The following is a 20,158-nucleotide window of genomic DNA, read 5'->3' as shown; positions in this document are numbered from 1 at the left end:
ATGATTCACTTCAAGGTCTTATCATGAGTTTCTATATAACGAATATCGATCCTTTTTCCTTTGTAAAAAGTGAATTCCAACAACAAAATATATTAAATAAACCACTGACATCATAAAATTGCTATTTGGCATAAATCGGTCAATTAATATGATTTTTACGCATCCTTGAAAAAAGGCCATACCAGAGAAACAGTGAAAACAAATATGAACGGGAAAAACCCACGGCTAAAAAAAAACAACAAATAGCAATAACAAACCATATTTATATCAAATGAGTTAATCTATGAAAATTCAACCAATACAACAAATGGTAAATATAACACACAATAAAACTAAAAATAATAAACAGTTGAAAACACTAGAGTAACACTGCAGTGATGTAAAACTAGTTTTGAATCTGCATATTCATATATTTAAGTTTCATTTTCCAAGTTACAACGATCCGAATTATATCGAATTAGAGATTTCCTCAAAGTTAATCCTCAGTTGTACTGATATATCACTAACTAATCATATGTATAACCTGGATATGCAGTAAACAATAAACTGGTGGACTCAACTCTGAAAATCTGTTTGTACATCTGACCTTAGGTTTGACAACAACAGAGATATCGTCATCGTGATCACTAAATTTACTGTGTACCACTTTGTTGGTATGCTCATTCGATCCCCATGATCTGCATTTTCTGTCTTTATTGGTTTAGTAAGTTTTATCCATCTAATGAGAACACTATCCACCAAAGACCAAATAACGTAGATGTTAGCAACTATAGGTCGATGTTCGGCCTTCACTTAAGAACAAGTTGCTGCTTACCTTTCAAGCATACTCTCTTCAGTATCACTATGGCCCTCTTCTATTTTAAAATTAGTAAATCGTATCGCAGAATCATATCTAGTCAAGAGACGTTTATTTACCTTTTCCGCTATTATGGTTGCAGATCTATACGCGAACTTCCGTCCCATTTCTAAATTAGTTATATATAGATATAAGAAGATGTGGTATGAGTGCCAATGAGACAACTCTCCATCCAAGTCAAAATTTATAAAAGTAAACCATTATAGGTCACAGTACGGTCTTCAACACGGAGCCTTGGCTCACACCGAACAGTAAGCTATAAAGGGCCCCCAAAATTACTAGTGTAAAACCATTCAAACGGGAAAACCAACGGTCTAATCTATATAAAAAACGAGAAACGAGAAACGAGAAACACTTATGAACCACATCAACAAACGACAACTACTGAACATCAGATTCCTGACTTAGGACAGGTGCAAACAAATGCAGCGGGTTTAAATGGTACCAAACCTTCACCCTTCTTCTGAAACAATAGTGTAACATCACAACATAGAAAGACACACTATAAAATATCAACTGAAATAGCTTAACTCAATCAAAGGACATATTAACATCATTGAACATACACTGAACAAATAAATTTGACCTATGATACAATGTAAATACAAAATAAATAAACTAAGGGAAGAATAATAAAAGTATATATATATATAATATATATATATTGATGGTTCACAGCTGAGTCCTTAGAACGAATCTATAGAAAGTGTCGGATGACAACCAAACATCAAGTAGTGAGGACATTGTCCTGTACCTTTTTTGTTGTGCTTTCACTTAAGAATGAACAAGAACCTACATAGGTTTCCGGGATTTCTTTTCGTCCTCAAATGTACCCAATATTTTGAAAAGTGTCTGTTCAAACCGCTCACATTGTCCATTTCCCCGGGGATGTACAGAGTCATTCTGGACTGATCAATACTAGTTAAATGATATGAATCCTCTATAATTCTAGTAAATCGTAAAAAAAATATACCACAAAGTACAACATATCCCATTAGCAACTAACACCCGACTCCCCTAGGCAAAACATCCAAACATATGTACTGATTGACAGGGGCGTAGCTAGGCCAAAATGATGTGTACTCAAAGCCGGGAAAGGAAGTCATACGGCGAGGGGACTGGGGGCCGCTCAAGGCCCCTCAGAAGCTCTGGGGTAAATGGTGCAAAATCCTGCATTCTCGCGATTTCCTGGGACTTAAAATAACCCAAAAGAAATCTTATGTTCATAAGTAACAAATCAACTTTTGAAAATAATTAAATTTGAACAAAAAATATTGATTAGAGAAAAACAAACTTCTAATGTGTAGTGGGTTGATCTTGATTATATATTAAGTACAATTAGAATATATAGTGCCACCGCCATATATTTTAATTATTACCTAATCAGTCTCAACCCACTATATATTAGAAAATCCAAATTTCTAAGCCAACACCGTGCAACTTAAAGGGTATTTTTTTATTGAGAAAATACATAATTTGAATAAATAGAATCACATTTCTCAATGTTTTATTTTATAAGTGAACAAGCAGTCTTTCTTTCAGCTTTTAATTCTCAAAGTTAATTCTGAAAATCAAGGACCATTTCCTTTCCTTTCTTCTACTGAAGATGTCCAAAACCGTGTCTGCTGAAATTTGTTTTTCACGATATATGTTCAACAGACCAAGCCCAGATAAAAACGATCGGTTTTCATTGTATTTCTCAAGACTTCTCATGGTACTGAAAGACCGTTCTGCCGTTGCTGTCGAGACCGGCATACATGCAAATACGTTACGTATATATATTAAAGATTCCCGGGTATAAATCCTTGTTTATAACATCATACATCATAGGTTGGACACCTTTAACTGGCCATTATACATATATACATAAGTACGTTTGAAGTCCCGAAATATACAGGAAAAGCATAAAATTATTTCCGATTTCTTTTTATTAACTTCCAAAACTAGAGTCTATTATTTTTACCAAGCAGGGAAAACAAGCACTTTAGATCTTGAAGCATGGAAAATAAGCACATTAAAGCTCGAGGCACGCCACGTATAATTAAATTGGGAATACACGTTGAACGAGGCACCCGTCTTGCACGACCGAACGTAAAATAATAAAGTAAAAACACGTTGATCGTGAAATTAAAAAAAACAGAGAAGACGTTGCACGAAAATTACCCTTAACAATCCCCGTTAAACTTAAGTTTGACTGGACTGTTTATAAAAAATCTGTTATCATCACGTATGTAAGACTAAACATACCTCACAGGAAAATCATAAGAATGAATCGTTGCCCATGGTCTCTTTAGAACGGCATCATTTGAAATCTTCAGAAAAGATGTCAGGGTAAGGAGGCATAGTAGACGTAACAATTGTGTTCTGACACCCCGAGGACTCAGCTATTTTAATTGTTTGCATCAGCAACACAATCACGATGCTGCCTCCGTATAAATGAAAACAGTAGACTAGTTTCCGGAACGGAATATAGCTACAAATTGACTATTAACATATTTGTGTAATACTTTTTAATTTGTTTTATAACTTTAGTTTTATTCTTACCAGATTTACCATATTTTTATTTTTGTCAAATTTTCGATGTGTACGCAACTGCGTTTTTGCGTACGGGTTGCTACGCGCCTGATTGATATTTTAGTCTTAGATACATGATTTTTTTATAAGTTGTTATTGGCTTTAAACTAGCTGTCAGTAACTGTGAGTACTTTCAGATCTGTACTTAGTGTCTTTTTTGTTGTTAGGGATGAGGGATGGATAAATACCCTGCCACGCCCGGTCTGTGATGTTGTTTGATTGTTCTGCTTTGTATCGATCTGATGAGTTAAGCCTTTTTCAACTGAGTTTTATAGTTTGTTCTTATGTTGTGCTGTTTCACCACTGTCCCAGGTTAGGGGAGGGTTGAGCGCTCACAAAAAGGTTTAACCTTGCCACATTCTTTGTGCCTGTCCCAAGTCAGGAGCCTGTAGTTCAGTGGTTGTCGTTGGTTCATGTTGGTCATATTTTTTTTCGTAAACTGTTTTGTTATTAATTTGGCCATTAGTTTTCTCAATTGAATTGTTTCATATATTCTATGTCGGGGCCTTTTATAGATGACTATACGGTATGGGTTTTTTCTCAATGTTGAAGGCCGTACGGTTGCCTATAATTGTTTACATCCACTTCATCTAAACTTTGGTGGATAGTTGTCTCATTGGCAATCATACCTCATCTCCTTATTTTTATATATACAAGCCCTTTTCAACTGATTTTTATATTTTGTTCTTATGTTGTACTATTACACCACTGTCCCAGGTTAGGGAGGAGGGTTTGGCGCCAACAAACTAGTTTAACCCGCCACATTTTGTATGTGCCTGTCCGCAGTCAGGAGCCTGCAATTCGGTGGTTGTCGTGTGTTGCTGTATATCATGTTTGTTTTTCGTTCATTGTTTTGTACATAAATCAGGCCGTTAAATTTCTCGTTTAATTTGTTTTACATTTGTCATGTCGTGGCCTTTTTTAGCTGACTATGCGGTATGGTTTTTGCTCATTGTTGAAAGCCGTACGGTGACCTATAGTTGTAAACTTCTCTGTCATTTGGTCTATGGTGGAGAGTTGTCTCATTGGCAATCATACCACATCTTCTTTTTGTTATATATACAAACAATGACAGACAACAACGAACAACACATGGTCCATATGGTCTGACTTCGTACAGACACACAAAGTGTTTAGCCAGGTTCAAATACGCACAAACCTCCCTATGAGCGCTAACCTGAACAAGGAAATTAAATACGACACATGCATTGGAAACCAGGTCAAATTAGTATGTTCCCCACCACAGGAACCTTTTCACCATTGAGAATATTGTTTCTGTAACCTTTTAATTAATATGAGTTCTAGTAAGTATAACATCCTTCAGTGTTATTTTAACCCAAAATCACCCAAACATTTTTCTGGTTCTAGAGATTTTTTTCTTTTGGTGGTTGTTTTTTTGTCCATTTTGTAGAGAAAAATAATAACTCTCCACACAGTTACGTCTGCAGTATTTGCCTCTTACCATTTCAATAATTGTAATATTAAACGCATGAAAATAACGGTGACAGTAGTTAACCGATGTTAAAATATCGTAAATCGATTAAGAAGAGACAAATCAAGGTGACAAAGAAAAACTGAGGGATTTCAAAAGTAGCAAAAGCGGGTGCGTCGACAGGGTAAAAAAGTATAACAAAAATACTTAACTACAAGGCAAATTCATAAAGGGGAAAGTCCATAAAAACTGACAAAAATCTAACACTATCAATCACCGGCACAAGTGAAAAACAACTGCCATTCTCTTGACTCAGCACAGGCATTTTCGGAAGACAACGGTGGATTAAACCTGTTTTTATAGCTAGCTAAACCTCCCACTTGTATGACAGCTGTTTATAGTTCCGTTATATTGACAAAATAGGGTAAGCAACTCAAACAGACATAATAGGTTAAAGTGACAATAATTGGGACCCTGCAGTCAAAACTGTGTAAACATACATCACAGACACACAGCACAATTGACTAAACAATTCAAACAAATATACTAATTAATCTAACAAAGATGACAACAAAGAGGTTAAGTAAATAGTAAGCGACTCCTGCTATTCATGCATCACCCGCCATGCGAATTACACTCTGTCAAAATGTCACAATCTTGAATAGGGCACAATCGGTATAAGTACAGATCTGACGACCATACTGATATTTGAACATCTAAGACCGCGAAACTGTCTGATCAAATGAGCTGAATGACGCAAAATAAGACGACTTTCAAAATAGTATCATGAAATGTCTGTTACCTGGTTGTGTTCTTTTCAAGGCATTGGCATCTTTACTAGAATCACCAGTTCTTTAAGTCAGTATGAAGTCGTATAAGCGAAAGATACGGGGGTCATTTGTGTCATACATACAGCGTCATATACACCGTGAACGGTAATGTTTAATTAGCAAAAACAAATAAAGATGTTCATTTTTTAACTATACCTTATCCGCATCTTCATGTTTAGCGTTGTTCAAAAACCAAAAGTTTGTGCCTTCTTATTTCTGACCTAAGACTTATTTTTTGTGTGCAATGAGCAATGCGTAGTTCGTAAATTTCGATACAGGATCAACCCATTGTAAGGATAAAACGTCCCATTTTTCAATTATGTTGAAAGAACAAAAACTACAAAAGGCATTTGATTTGAAAATAATGAGTTTTATATTGAATTATAACTATCAAATCTATTCATTTCCTATTTTTATAATACTTGCATCCCAACACTTCCATGCTACAAACAATAAAAGTCTTAGAACAATTAGAACACACTTTAACATTGGAATTTAAGCATATGAACTTGGTTTTTTATAACACGTTAAACGGGGTGAATGAGATTTAGGAAATTGTAAAAACCCAGCAAAATGCAATGGAATTAACAGTACACAAATTAAAGGTTATCCACTGGTAAAATGTTTTGAGCTACCCAGTAATTTTTCCTCGTGTATAATAAACTTGGTTGCTATTCAGTTTTCAAACCACTTGTTTCGATGGTAGATTTGAAAAAAAATGATGTTCACGGAAGTGTTTACTGGAAGTAACTAAGTTAAATATTGCGAAGACCTTATATACTATTGTTCAATGTGGGATCAAGACTGTATCGTATGCTCTTAAACATCGATGTCATCTTTATAAAACTTTCCAGCAACTGCCAAGATACTTCAACGCAAGAAAAGGCAATAATGAAATATTCTGCGAGAACAGATTTCGTTTCAGTCCACTTAGATAAAAGAATTACATTTATATACCAGTCAGTCAATATTCGATTCACCAAATCTAAAAGGTCACGCATTCATGTGCTTTCCACTGTAAATACACGAATGGTTTAATGCGATGGAAAACATTTCAATAATTTTCATATATAGTAGAATTTAAACGTATACGCATATATTACAGTCAGGAAGAACGTGATATATATATATTAGTTGAAACTATGCTTTGAACTAGCTTTCTATAAAGGCTCGCGGATTGGTACTTTGAGTTTTTTGCCTCTTTGTAATTTATTTTTGTGCTTCGTACCGGTCTGATACGTTAAAACGAATGGTTCCAACTGTTTTTTTCTGTTTGTTCTTGTATTGTTTTGTAACAGCATTGTCCCATATAAGGGGGTGGTTAAAGCGCTCCGAAACATGTTACACCTAGACACAGTTTTTGTGTGGTTGTCCCAAGCAAGGAACCTGTAATTCAGTGCTTTCCTGTGGTTACTGTAAGCCAATTTTTGTTTTTCGTTTATTGCTGTAATAAAGTGAGGCCGTTGGTTTCTCTTTTAATTGTTCCTCATTTTGTCATATCGGGGCCTTTTTTTGCTTATAATACGGAATGTGTTTCGCTCTTTGTTGACGCTCGTATGATGACCTATAATTGTCATGTCTGTTGGTCCTTATGTATAGTTGTCTTATTGACAATTTAACCACATCTCCTTATTTTTACAGCAGCAAGTACGTTCAACCTACAAAATCTTTAGCACCATTTTGTAGTAAACGTTTGTTTTCGTAAGACCGCATTACAGATAAGAACATATCGGGAAAAAGTATTGCATTGCTATGAGACGTGACTCGGTATTTGTACATCCAACATTCATGTATTTAGTTATGATGTTCCATTTGTAATTCTGGTTGGATGTTGTTTTATGTCTTATCGTTTGTGGTTTTAATTCTATTTTTATTTTCTATATGTATGTAAAAGTAAAGATATTAATCACCTAGTTCATTTGTATGATTTAGCACCATTTTGAAGTAAACGTTTGATTTCGTAAGACCGCATTACAGATAAGAACATATCGGGAAAAAGTAGGCCTATTTAGTACAACTTTTGTTTGCATAAGCAATATGGATTTAATTTTAGGAATGTTTTAACACTGGATGGTGCTATTTAATATAAACAATGACAATACGCAAAATAACATATAAATAGATATGATTTTTAAAGTACTTATTAAAGTGTAAATAAATGTTTATTCATTCTTCTAAAGCTTTAACCTTACAAAAAGCAATAGTATTCAGACGATAGTTTCATATAAGTTGCGTTTCATTTCGATGCTCACACAATTTTATCACAGCTCAACAACCTAACATTATTTTACGGTGAATATTTCTCATCTTATCTGAACACGATATTAAATTATTATCCATTTCTATCTTGCATATTCGTTTTATTATTTTTTGTTATTATTTTTTTTCTAAGGGGTGTATGAACATGGCGTTATAGCGACTTATTTTCTGTTGGTAGTCCCATTAAACAATCCATCTAATTCGAACTTTTTCTGTAATTGATTGTTTTCCAGTTCGTTTTAAGAATATATAGTCATATTGCATGTTTTTTTCTTTATTTATTTAAACACAGCAATCTACCATTTATTTTTTACTCAGGTTAATTTCATTTTCCTGATATTTTTTCGATTTGTTTTGTGTGGTTATTAGTTTCTTTGTCATTCGAGTATGTCATTTTATGATTTATTTGCCTTTCGCTTAAACCTAATTTGTTTTTGAACATTCCATTTTATGTTTTCGGTCATTTCAACTTGACTTCTTGTTGTTTTTTATTCCCCTGTTTGTTATTGAATTCGTTCTTTCGGTTACTGGGACATTTCTGTTGGTTATTATTTTCAAATTGGCTATTTGAACATGATATTTAACGATTATTTTTCTCGACAGTTATTTGATTTTCTTTCGGTTAACCAGGTTTTGTTTAAGTAGGTTTATTTCTTTTCTTCCAATATCACGTTTTTTGCATTCATATTGGTCATTTACATTTTCTTTAGATTTGTCTACCTTTTCTCTTGGAATTACAATATAAGTTATCCCCTGGTCTATGTTTTGCTTATTCCTTTTGGGTACGTGTTTTGTTGTGTATTATTGAATAAAATATAACCAAGAAATAAATAGTTTCAAAAGATCCAACGAAAAGACAACACAATGTTTTTTGTTTTTTTATATATAAAATCAAGTTGACTACACAATATCAAAAAGAAAATTAATTTCAAGATATGAATAATTTATATTTATTTCACATGACAAACTGTTATCCGACAACTGGTTTGATAACGCTGCATATCTGTCTCCACTGACAATGTTCAATTAAGTCTCCGTATTTACTTTTCACATCTAAATATTGACATGTATCACTTCCGCATTTAGGAATAACCATTGGCTTGCCATTAACAAACATTTTCAACATGTAGTTTTCTGGACCGGAACCACCACAGTTGTAGAGAATAAATGCAACATGGGCACCAAATGTTGTAGTCTTTGCTTGGTAAAAAATTCTGTTTTTCATCTCAGCATAATTGTCTGCTCGTAATGCTTTATGATCATTGAAAAGTCCAAGTGCTGCATAGAATGAATCCATTGTGGTCGAACGTCCAAATCGTAAATCACCAAGAAGATAACTAAGAAAAAAAGTGATTTGCTAAAATTATCAATTAGAGGTGTGGTCAATTTTTCCCTGTTTTTGTTAGTTTTACTTAATAAGTTGACATAGGAAATGTTATGTATAATTTAAAAACTAAAATGAATTATTTTGTATCTAAATGAAAGATCAATTTTCACTACCGATTAACTGAGTTTTGACAGTTCTTGTTCATTTTAAAGATAAATAAAGGGAGGAAGTATATGAGTCATTATTATAAAAAATAAAAAATGAAAATGAAAATGAAAGAGGACACTGACCAATTTCTAGACCATTGGACTATAGACATTAGAAAGTTGTTTTTTCTTGTCATTTTTAGAAGTTTGCACCCCCCCCCCCCCCCACCCGCTTTAGTCTTTTCCTAATGCTAATATACTTTCAAAATTGTATTAATTTATTGAAAAATGAATAGGTAACTTAAATACACATTTCGTATGGATGTCACTGTAAAGTAAAAAAAAAACACGTGAAAATTGGCATATTTGACAAAAAATTGCAAATTTACAAGTAATTATTGATAAAAATTAGATAAGTTAATCATGCATCCTTACTGAAAAACGATATTTTACTCACATGAATGTTTTAGTAATAAGACATCTCATTCCTTACTTGAGGAAGGCTGTTGCCAATACACAATTTTTTTTAAGGAATTGAATAGAAGCCTTTTTGTCAATTTTTACTATTTTTCCATTAATACTGAAAGTTTGAAGGCCTAAAGTAGATATGTAAGACAACATTAAAATTAATTACACAGATATCTGACTGAAAATGTCTTATGAACAGGTTTTCAATTCATGCGGATTTTGTAGCAATCTTCACGCATTCATAATCTAGTCACATGTTTAAAAATACGAAATAATATAAATGCAGTCTCAAAAGACTATGCTTGAGGCTGTTTTACTGCAAAAATTCTGGTAGAGATTGAAAAAAGGAGAAGATTCCATATTGGAAATCATTAACAATAAGTCAAATGAAGACAGGGAAATTTGGAAATATATCCAAAACACTACAAAGAAATTTAATTTAAGATTGTGTAACATGATCCACAACTAAAACTTGAAATGCCGTATGTATATGTAATATAAGATGTATAATATATAGAGAATACTATATATAGCTTTTTCAATACAAAACCCGTATCAATCCGAAACACCAATATAATTCCAAGAGCCCTGCTCGAGGGATTATATTGGTTGAGGGTTGGTGCGGTCTGTGATATTGAAAACGTCATATGATAGTCTATATGATGATAAATCTAAGAAAACTTATTTAAAACGGGATACCACTTCCTTACTTTTATTGTCCTGCATTCTGTCAATACCAATATTTCAGTATTGCACAAGATCCTGTTTTTTCTCTGACTGTTAATGTCTATACACTAAATCCATTGCATTTTGGATATGTACTAATGGATATTTTAGTCTTAGATATATGATTCTTTATTAGATGGTATTATCTTTGAACTATATTTCAGTAACTGCGAGTTCTCTCAGTACTTTGTGTCTTTAGTGTTTTTGTTAGTTGTTTTTATGATTTGTATCGAACTGATTAGTTAAGCCCTTGTCAACTGATTTTTATAGTTTGTTCTTATGTTGTGCTGTTTCATAACTGTCCCAGGTTAGGGATAGGATTGGGCGCCCACAAACATGTTTAACCCCGCAACATTCTATGTGTGTCAGTCCCAAAACAGGAGCATGTAATTGAATGGTTGTCTTTTGTTGCTGTTTATCATATATGTTTTACGTTAAGTGTTTTGTACATTTTGTTCTTGTGTTGTGGTGTTACACGACTGTCCCGTGTTATCGGAGAGTTGGGTGTCTGCTAACATGCTAACGCTGCTGAATTGCAGGCTCTTGACTTAGGACAGGCACATATACCCAAGTCAGGAGTCTGCAATTCAGTGGTTGACTTTTGTTGCTGTATATCATATTTATTTTTCGTTTATTGTTTTGTACATACATCAGGCAGTTAGTTTTCTCGTTTGCATTGTTTTACATTTGTTTTTTCGGGCCTTTTAGATATTGCTCATTGTTGAAGACCGTACGTTGACCTAAAGTTCCTAACTTTTACGTCATTTGGTCTCTGGCGGACAGTTGCCTCATTGACTATTTTACCATACCTTTTTTATGTACTTGTATTTACTACTTAGTATATGATAAATAAACATATCATCATTCTTGTACTAAGTAAGTAGACTTATTTGAACAAAATGTATTATAATGAAATCCTGTGTGGTCTGTGATAGTATGTTTTCGTCAAATTCACCAGGGCCATGAATCCAAAAATAGCATGGGGAAGCCAAACACTTGAAAATTGGTACTGTTGCTTGACCGCTAACAAAAACAGTATTGATACAGAAGAGCTGAGGTCTGTTCGGGACGGAGTCGGAATTTTGTTTTCGGATAAGGTGAAACGTTTTCAGTGGACATATATTTTGATCTAGCACATTAAAAATTCGCATCAGCGTATAGGTCCAAAAAATAGTCTTTATTAATTTTAAATAAACATGTTATCTATTTTAAGGGGTGCATTTTATATGGTGTTAACTGTTTTTCAACTACTAATATTATAAAAAAATAGGGAGATGTGGTATGATTGCCAATGAGACAACTATCCACCAGACTTCACATGAGGTAAGCAATTATAGGCAACCGGACGGAAATCAATAATGAGAAACCCCATACCGTATAGTCGCCTATAAAAGTCACCGACATGAAAAATGTGATACAATTCAAACGAGAAAACTAACGGCCTAAAAATAACAAAATAATTTACGAAAAACAAATATGACAGACAAGAACCAACGACAACCACTGAACTACAGGCTCCTGATATGGGACATAAAGAATGTGGCGGGGTAAAACATGTTTGTGAGCGCTCAACCATTCCCCATTACTGCGAGAGTTGTGTAACAGTACAACATCAGAAGAAACTGTAAAAATCAGTAGCAATTGGCTTAATTCATAAGATCGATGAGAGGAAAAAAACAATTAACATAAAAATAATAGACACAAAGCACCGAAATAAGAGTACTCACATTTACTGAAAGTTAGTTCAAAGCAAATAATAACTAATAAATAAATCATGTTTAGGTTATGTATACTTTTGACTTCCGTATTCACAATTGCAAGTATGAAATTTCAAGATTATTGTAAATGCTTTTTTTCAATAAAGTAGAATTCCCATGTAATTATAAATGTGAACATAATGATAATACCTTTGATTTGCATCGACCATTTTTATAGCGTTATCTAATGAGGCAAATACATCCTCCCACATTGGACAAGATATCTTAGGAGTCAGAGGATGGCCATAAAATATAGTGTAGTAGTCCTGTAAATAAAAGCATAAACCTTTATAAATAGTCCAAAACTTTTACCGATATATTAATTTCTATTTTACTTTTGCAACTGGTCAATCCGAATTGAATTTTCCATAGAGTTATTCCAGCATTTGTTTGGTATAGAAAACAATGGTACTCAGGTTAAAACAACTTGCCTTAATTCCGCTTATTTAAGTTGTGTTTAAATCAATATTTTTTTAAGAAAAGAGCTTTTCAGAATTTTTAAAATAGAATTGGCAACTTGCATCTAGATCGCTTTCGAAGTTAAGAATCTCTATATCACCGGAAGTCAGAATATCACACCATGCCGTGTTGTTTCTTACAGCCAATCCAGTGGAGCACAGCAAATATATCTCCTTCAGGTCATCTGTAATCGTAATGTATAAAATATATGTATTACTTTTTTTCAAAACAGAAGATAAAAACTTGAAAGGATCTTATCTAACGGTACGAAATAACGTATACGAAAACTAAAGAAATTATTATTGAAAGCTAAATGTACGATTGACCGAAACACATTGCAACTTCAGTTAATTTTGGAGGATTGCAAATTTACATTGCATTCTAATATGTTCATCTATTTGTAGATCTGTTCTTGCTAATCATTTTTGCTTTTTACAGTTTTACTTTATCGACAAAAGGTCTCCCCAAATATGCAAAAATGGTTAATAACCACCATTAAAGGGAAATAACTCCTATAAAGAGTTGACTGACAATTTCGGACATCTTTACATATTATAAATATTGTTCTACTGACCGTTTTTGCTTTTTATTCTTTCTATCTATCTATTATGGTTTTCAAGATAACGCAAAATTAGTTAAAATTGTCATTTAAGATCATTTAAGGACAAAAACTCCTATAAGGAGTTGACTGATAATTTGGGCCATGGTAACTTTAACTTTTCTTGCTGATCATTTTGCTATACAAAAGTTCTATCTTTTTTATGATAGTTTTCAAGATCATAGACAAAAACGCCGGAAAAATTAAAAAAAAAGTCATTAAAGGGCAATAACTCTATTAAGGACTCTTCTGATGATTCGATCCATATGACTTATTTATAGATATTGTCTTTCTGATCCTTTCTGCAATTTTCAAGAAAATGAACTGATCTAATGATTCCGTAACCTGTACAGTGATATTGTACGTTCAGTTTAAAACTGCATATTAATTATATGAAAATTAGTTGCAGAAAACAAAAGTGCATACGTATTGCTTTCAGAAAACAAATAGTGCATATTTATTATATGAAAAATTGCTTGCAGAAAACAAAAAGTGCATATTTATTATATGAAAATTGCTTGCAGAAAACAAAAATTTTTATTATATGAAAATTGCTTGTAGAAATTAAACAATGCACTGGTTATTTGAACTTTGCTTTCAGAAAAATGTGCATATATTTATTTTATGAAAATTGCTTGCAGAAAACAAAAAGTGCATATTTATTATATGAAAATTGCTTGTAGAAATCAAACAATTCACTGGTTATTTGAACTTTGCTTTCAGAAAAAAGTGCATATTTATTATATGAACATTGCTTGCTGAAAAAGGGCATATATATTACATAAACATTTATTGCAGAAAAAGAACAGTGAATTTTCATTGTATGAGATGCTCGGCTTCAAACAACTAGGATTTGAATCCTAAAGGACATTTGAAGGTAATTTGTTTTAACACTCGATAGTTTTTGGCTACATTGTTTTACGATAATCTTTCATGCGCAAAGAAATTGATCTTAAAAAAATCTCAACATAAAAGTTTTACTATATGCACACCCTTAGTATATAGGTACTAACAATTTGCATTAAATAAATGTTTTAGCTTGAAACCTGTTTGCCGCACAAACTATGTACCCCGCATATATTTTTTTAACAGAAAAATGGCAAAATTCGCAATTTTATCATTTGCCAAAGGTATTAAAATATTAAGATCCTCGGTGATAATATGAACAACTTTAGTAACACCCTGTATAGTATGCAAGCTGTTGCTTAAAAAACTGAAGAAGGGGTAAACCGGACAAACCATGTGAAACGGACGTTATGTTCGCCGTTTTTCCGTCGAAGGGATTTAAGCATGTTTGTTTTAAAAAACAGGAGCCACCATAGTACACATATTTAATTATCCTTAATAGAACCTACCAATACTGAGTGTTGTGTTCATCCCAAGTCTGTTTGTTACATTTCTTAAAACACCCTGGAACAATGAGCCATTTTGGAACAAGTGCAGCTGCATCAAATTTGTTATGTTATTTCGAACACCCACATCATACTGAGGACAATTTTTAAAAAAGCCTATTATCGGATCGTTTATTATCGGTTTTATGTCCGATAAACTTGTTCCAGTTACCCTTTTTGTAAATCCTTTATAAAATTCAGAAGCACTTGTTCTTGTTCTTTTCTTTGTCATCCCAGCAAGTTTAATTGTACTCGGGGAAATTTTCCCCTGAAATAAATCAAATAATCCATTGCCATACATATCTCCTAAATGATTCATTTCAACTCGACCGAGGTCCTCAATATGTCCACTTTCTTTTGGTGGATAATCTTGCCATGTCTTCAGGAATGGAAATTGAGAGCCATCCGAATGAGAAAGTATTTTACTTCGGAGTTCTTCAAAATAATTAAAATCGTAACTGGCTGGGAAACGGGCGGCATGTCTACCGACATAATTGAACTGAACTGCTGTACATGATTTTCCATTTGAATTCATCGTCATTAATTCGTTCTGATCGAAGGACTGGTTTGGAAATCTCCAGAGATATGACACTTTGTGGCCAAATAAGTTGGGAGGTAATCCGAACATAATGCTCCCTTTGGTTCCTTGGATAACAGACATGATAAAAATCAGCCATTTAAATGCCATGACTGTTCTCTGAAAAGAATCAGATCATGTTAAAATTCTGGTCTTGTATTTTTCGTCTTAATCAAATGAACTCGTATTCGATATCGAAATACTTATATTTATCCACCAATATTGCAAAGAATTAATCGAAGAAAGTAATAAGAACCACGTGGAAAACTGATATCCCCCAAAAGGTAAAGCATTTTTGTCGATAGGAATTACCCAATTCATATAAAAAAAATAAAGATAGTAAATAATTATAATTACGATCCTTTGTTTGTCATGGTAACTGAACAAATGACATCAAAATCAGCGTTCTTTTCTTGAACTAATACAATATATATTTGCCCCAGTTCTTTCGTTCTTTCTTCTTTTATTACAAGAAATTCTTGCCAAATAATATTCGTCTGATACTTTTTACATATACTTTATCTAATAGGACTGTCCTTACTTTGAATGGTATATGCTGATCCTAAACTTCTAAGTTTTGATTTAGCTATTTGATATCAATAAAAAAAATAACTTGATGAGGTATATAGTGATGCCAAAAAAATATTTGTTTCTGCACACATTCTAAAACTTTAAGAATTATCTTCGGTAAAACTGCGTTTTGACAGGAAAACTTCTATTTTCCATTTCTATGATATATTTTTAATGGAATTAAAACTGTTAACTTTTTTAAAATTTGAAAATCCCTGTCAGGTGAAGTTAGATTAACAGGCTTCTCTTCCGTTAACCGAATGATTGTAAAATTTTAGTGTTTTGTACATTTGAATTGGTTTACGTTTTCATTTTTGTGTGGGTGGGTGAGTGGGGGGGGGGGGGGGGGGGCTATTTTTGCTTGCCATGCAGTATTGGTTTTGATCATTGTTGAAATTATTCGGGAATCTAATACTCCTTCGTCATTTTGGTCCCTGGTAGGGAGTTGAATTAATTGGCAATCATACATATTCTTATTTTATTCAAAAACATATCAAATACTACTGCTAAATTTATTAAGCTATAAAGTCTGAAAGAGTTAAGAAATAAATCCGATGTTATTATTAATGCGAATAATGCGACTGCGTACGTTCCACGCAATAATAAAATAATGAGAACTCGCATTCTCATATTTTATACATATCTGTATGCATATTTTTCTGAAATCGCAATAATAAATCTTGCATTTTTGTCCGTTCTTCAAAAATCGTATTAATAAATTCACGCAATGAATTCCTAATTTACAGGAACTAGATTTCCGATCAAACCTTGAAAATTAAAAAAAAAATAACAATACGTACAAAAAATACATTCAAGATCAACACACATTGTGGATGTGTGGTGCCAATGTTTATGTCATCATCTTTCATTGTGTTTAAAACAAAATAAAACGCAGTTTGAAAACAAAATGAATCTTATGATTGAGTATGTCATACACAAAATAAGTTCCAATACTAAAGCTGAACTGTGAGCGTAAATATCTTAGTAAAATGTAATTCATAAAGACTTAGTGTGAATTTCTTTCAAAATGGATTATGCAAGCATTACAAAGTACTGACTGCTAAATAGACGATCAATTCTGAAATTCTGAAGGATACTTACAGTTCTACAGTAGCGTTAGTAGAACACTGTCCGATATTAAATAAAGTGCTGAATAACTTGGAAGATCTTTTATCAGAAGGTTGATAATTGTAAATTTGTTCTTCAAGGACGTGCCCTAAATATTGATCTTAGTTCCCGGGCAAATTTTAGTCTTAATTGTATACATCACGAATGCGACCTTATTTTCGAAAATGTGATATAAACTTTTACTTAAATATAGAAATTCATGTATAACTCCGTGCTTCTTATCTGCTTTTGATTCAGTTAAATAACATATATATATATTTGATTTATTCCATATACCAATAATCTGTGGTTCTTTTTTTACTTGCGGTCGCCGAAGACGAATGCATGTCTAGTAACCGCTCGACTCCGTCCGTCCGTCCGTCCGAAAGACTGTGCGAAGGAACCTTTCATCAAAGTTTTCTTGGCTTCTATGAAAGAAAATGATTTAATATTTGGTATGCAGCTTGATAATATTACGTTGTAGCGAGTAAGCAATGTTGTACATCCGCCGTGTAGCCACTTCCTGTTTCCGATAGTTTAAAATTTTACAACACTCATTGTACAAGTTATATTTTCGTCCAAAGTTTTCTTGGCTTCAGTGAGGGGGGAACGGTTTAATATTTGGTCTGCAGCTTGATACTGTTGAGTTGTATCGATTAGCAATTTTTACATCCACCGCCGAGTGCAGCTACTTCCTTTTTGCCAATATCTTGAAATTTAACAACACTCATTGTACAAGGAAAATGTTGTCAAAGTTTTCTTGGCTTCAATGAAAGGGAATGGTTAATTATGCTCCAGTATACATATTACTTTAATTATTTGCACGAAACGACGCAGATCCAGACCCGGTATTGGTCTTGTTTTTGTTGTTGATACAGATGATGTTATTTTGAAAGTTGCTTTTATTTAAAATCGTAGACCTTTACTTTACATGCAGTGCAAGTTATACTACCTCTGTGATATGATTGCCTGATCACGTCCTTAGATATATACCCGTGCCTTTACAACCTGACGTTCTTTGTTAAGGTATGTGATTGGACAAACTTATGCAAAAAAATATGAAAAAGGTAGGGACAATATTTCCTGGAATGGTTTCTCATTAGGACTTTTGATTTTAATTACTAAAATTCACAGTATTGCAGCTATTTATGTGACTTAAGTTTCTAGCAACATTATGATGACTTAGCTGCGTCGGATAGAAATCGACCTTATGCAAATGAATATCAATGCATCTAAACCTATTTCGGTTGAAAACAAATATCTATACAAAGTCTGTAAATGTATGAAAATTGAGTTGATATAAGAACCATACAAACCATACTAAAACTAATCTTTTATTCCGTATTTAAATGTTCCCAAATCAATCAAAGTCTTATACGCATATATATATCAAAATTGCGGTTGTTATCCAACACAATGATAGGTTTGAACGTTGTTTTCAATTTAGACTTGTTTATATTTTTTCGTTTGGGCTTGTATTATATTTGCCTTCGGGTTTATATGATCCGTTCATCCTATTTTGACTTCTCAAAATTCAAGAGTCTATCCTAAATTGAGGTAAATTTTATGGCTTTCCAAATACCGTTTCGATTCCTAACATCACTGAAGAGACATTAATTGTCGAAATCCGGATATGGTGTACAAAAACCTTTGCACCTAATGTTTGCGGTATACCATCTTTTCCGCAAGTTTATTGTTTTCTGTTTAGTATTAAATTTATAATTAAGATCCATTTATTACATCGGTGATCCGTTTATTTGGCAATCGCCAATGGCAGTCAGCAGGGTTTAAGAACATTTGTTGTTCGACCTGTTAGTCAAATGCGTTTTGTTAAAATATACTTTTTCACTTTTTTGGTCTTTGGAAAATGTTGTATGTGCTGTATTTAGACCCCTCTAACAAGAAATTTGTTTTGCGTGCACACGTATAAAAATTGCGGTTTTTATCCAACGCAATCATAGGTCTGAACGTTGTTTTCAATTTAGACTTATATATATATATATATATATATACGTGCACTTGCATACGGTCGATTTCTATACGACTCAGCTCATATATTTCCAAGCGAGTGAAGATTTTTTAAATGCTTAAGGTGGCTCAAAACTGTAATACAATGGATTTTGAAAATTTTGAGTATTTAGAAAAAAGATTTAGACGGACATTTATGGTTACAAAAAAAAATATGTCAGTAGACGCAGTATATATAAAGTGCGGATCCTGAAATACCATTTTTACTGTATATGCCATAAATTTCTAATGTAGAATGATAAATAAACAGACGAAAATTGATGATTTTGGAATAAAATAATAAATGATATATCAAATGGATCGTTTTGATAAACTCATGGTACAGATAAGAGATGCAGACGGGTTTATAACGCACTTACAGCGACCTAGGTATGAAATCGTTACTCAAATAGGTAAATATTAAGAATATTTCACGAACAGAGCGTGCATGAGATTTAAAAGCAGTAGTAAAGTTTTATTGTCAGAAAAATGTGTCACACATTATTTTTGTACTAAATTTTATATTCAAAACTATCTAAATATGTTGATTTCTATTACAGTTTATTAACGTGTACATTTCTTATGCACCAGGCATATTTAATTTATACAATAGTAGTGATCTCGAAATGTCCGAAATATTTGTTTACACCTGAAACATGTTAGATTATAAATTTATATTTGTCAATACTTATGGTCAAGATTGAACTGAAATCTTACGGTTTTTCAATATTTCTATTTGATCAATTATGTTTAATTCAATACACAAGCGTGTAAATAATTTCTCTTTGATAAACGGAATCAATCTGTTATCTAATTTCTGTTGACAAAATGACCGTTACTAACTTTGTTGTTAGCAACGCTATTTGGTATTTAAAGAAAGATAAATTTTTATTAAGGGACTCCGTTTGGATATGCCAACGAGAGCACATGAACTGTGTTCGGATTTTCCATCGCAATCATATATATTGTTTTTGGCTTAAAATAACTAATTTGTAACACTGATATTTTATATTTGGACTTTATTAAATGAATTTGGACTTTACCAATTTGTTTATGTTTATTGTATTGAACTGC

This window comes from Mytilus californianus, unplaced genomic scaffold (assembly GCF_021869535.1).
Source record: "Mytilus californianus isolate M0D057914Y unplaced genomic scaffold, xbMytCali1.0.p SCAF_3, whole genome shotgun sequence".
NCBI classification, from domain to species: Eukaryota; Metazoa; Mollusca; class Bivalvia; order Mytilida; family Mytilidae; genus Mytilus; species Mytilus californianus.
This window is presented reverse-complemented; position numbering follows the sequence as displayed.